The sequence below is a fragment of the Aythya fuligula genome, chromosome 1 (genome assembly GCF_009819795.1).
Source record: "Aythya fuligula isolate bAytFul2 chromosome 1, bAytFul2.pri, whole genome shotgun sequence".
Lineage (NCBI taxonomy): Eukaryota > Metazoa > Chordata > Aves > Anseriformes > Anatidae > Aythya > Aythya fuligula.
The window spans coordinates 28,105,430-28,108,555 of NC_045559.1; positions in this window are offsets into that span (position 1 = coordinate 28,105,430).

The window sequence follows — 3,126 nt, forward strand, 5'->3', positions numbered from 1 at the left end:
CCACATAATTGTGGCTTTCTTCCATTCTCAGCTATGTTTCTTGGCCTCCACCCTTATAACCATTGAGATTTCTCTCTGGTACAAGGAAAAAATCTTTACCTTCTCTTATTTTGTTGTTTATTTCTTATACAGTGTTTTTCCTTATTTATTTATTTATTTATTTAACTGGCCTTACTGAATACATGTTCCTTCTCTCACTAGATAAGGGCACAAGACATAAGATTTTGTGACTCAGTGGTATCACTTAGGCCAAACTGCTAAATTACACTTTGGTTCCCAGCTGCCTTGTTTCTTTACATCCAGAATAGAAGTAAGGGAGTTGAACTCAATGAATGACAAGGCAGTTACAGGTTCACAGACTTCTCTGTGCTGATTAAAGTCATCACCATTTCTTGTGTTAAAAAATAAATTAACAGAAGAAAAAGTAACTGAGTCATAGAATGGCTTGGGTTGGAAGGGACCTTAAGGATCATCTAGTTCCAACCCCCCTGCCATGGGCAGGGACACCTTCCACTAGACCAGGTTGCTCAAAACCCCAGCCTGGCTTTGAACATCCCCAGAGATCCAGAGATCCAGACATCCACAATTTCTCTGGGCAACATGTTCTAGTGCCTCACCACTCTCTGAGTGAAGAATTTCCTCCTAACATCCAATCTAAATCTCCCCTCTTTTAGTTTAAAACTGTTCACCTTTTCATATCACTATTTGCCTGTGTAAAAAGTCCCTATTCTATTTTATAAGCCCCCTTTAAGTACTGAAAGGCTCCAATGAGGTCTCCACAGAGTCTTCTCTTCTTCAGGCTGAGCAACCCCTGCTCTCTCTGCCCGTCTTCACAGGAGATGTGCTCCAGCCTCTGATCATCTTTGTAGCCCTTCTCTGGACAGGATCTAACAGCACATCCTTCTTGTGCTGGGGGCCCCAGACCTGGAAGCAGCACTCCAACTGGGGCCTCACAAGGGCAGAGCAGAGGGGCACAATCACCTCCCTTGCCCTGCTGGCCATGCCTCTGCTGATGCAGTCCAGGATTCAGTTGACATTCTGGGCTGCAAGTGCACACTGCTGGCCTATGTTGAGCTTTTTGTCCACCAGAACCCCCAAGTCCTTCCCTGCATTAATGAGTTCTTCTCCCAGTCTGTACTCCTGCCTGGGATTGCCCTGACCCAGGTGTAGCACCTTAGACTTGGACCTGTTGAACCTCATTAGGTTCACATGGGCCCACTTCTCAAGCTTGTACAAGTCCCTTTGGATGGCATCCCTTTCTTCTGTCACATCAGCTGGACCACTCAGCTTGGTGTTATTGAAACAGAAATAGGTGTATCTTTTAGGAATAATAAATAAGTTCTCCTTGTTTGCATAATTACTACTGTAATATTTTCTTAGATTATATTGATAGAAGAAATAAAGTTGCCATTAGAGCAAGAAGCCTCATTTTCCAAACTGCACCTTATTTGCATGGTGCAAAGCCAAAATATCCATATATCAAGTCAGCTGTGCAGCTGTGTGCAAGGCAGTACATAGGAGCAGGTAGAAGCAATGCTTCTGGGATTTCAGTGAGTGAAAGCTTGGACTCTTGCATGAGAGGAGCTCTGGAGATCTCACTCCCTTCTTAGGCCCTCATGAATACGTGGCTGGATAGCACCACCATCTGTCTTTAAAAAATAAGTCTTCAATGTTTTCACTGCTAGCCCTTGTTGAAAAATACAGCATTTTCCAGTGCTGGTTCAATATCAATAATATTCCAGAAATTTACAGGCTGTGATAGGATTTATTTAGTTTATGGAAAGCTATCTTATGAATCTCTCCTTTGTGTCTTGTGGAACAGCTCTCCAGAGATTAAGGCAGAGAAGCATTAGAAAGACCTGGAGGTGCTCTCTTGGTGTAGGACAAAAATTACCTGTAACAACAGGAGAAAGGATTCAAGACAGCCAGCAAGAGCCGAGCCATTTGAAAGTCCAAATATTGAATTAGATTTCTGGCCTGGTCCAAGATCCATGATGATGCCACCAACGCTATCAGTCTCTGGATTGTTTAATTCAAAGCAAGCCCTGTCATATTTATTAGCTTGTACTACACCATTAGATTAGAGTGCAGGTTTGCCCTTTTAGAGAAACTCAAGAAAACTAGGTTAAGTAATATGAAGCAAAAACGTGTCATTTTAATTTCATGATCTTTGCCCCACAAACACTGCATTTTTCCATGCATGGCATGCCATAAAAGTAGAAACCAAATGTTAACTGATTAAGTTGATTGAGAGTTTCGTTTGATATCATGGGAAGGTACCCTGTACAAAGGTTGAAAACCATTTAAACAGTGAAGTGTGTTTCCTCCTCCTGTTTATAGCTGCGTGGCACAGGGTTTGTGTTTCAGGGTTGGCTGCACAAGTTAATTTTGTGACGTGCTTTTCTCTCCATTTGGCTGGATGATGCTATATGCAGTCTAGCACTAGATAATTTCATAATATAATTAGTCGTGAATTCAGTCATATTTACAATGGTGTATTACAAGTTCATCTCCAGTGTACTCACTTTGATGTTTTATAGCATTCCTGGTTCATTTAAGTTTTGATGTCTGATCCTAGCTAGAAATAGCTGATATAGTCCTAGGATCTGTCCCACTGATTTAGCATGGTTTGAGGTCAAGGAAGAATGTGGCATTGTACTTACAGGCCTTAAAACACTGCAAAAAAAGAGGCCTTCAAAACATATACAGGAATAATTGAAAATATAGAAATTATTTACCTGATACATGCTAATCAGAGATTAATAGCTCCTTATTTGTGGAACGTGATCAGTTTGTTGTGCAATCTTATGTTGTGTAACATAAGATGATCATCTAAAGATAGCTGTTTGTCCAGTTAGATTTTAAGTATTATTTTTCTTCATAGCACACAGAGCCACATAAAAATAGGGAATGCAATATTTGAAATGTATCATTGAAATTATAACTCCTAATACTATCAGATGGAGAACAGACAAACATAGCTAACACACCATAGCATCTATTAATAGGCCTGACTCCCTTTTGCAATGTCAACTGTAACATTAATCCTTGTTTTAAATCACAGTGTCTCAAATATCAGCTGTTACTAGTTGTACAGTTCTCTTTCAGTTTATATCAGAGAGCCCA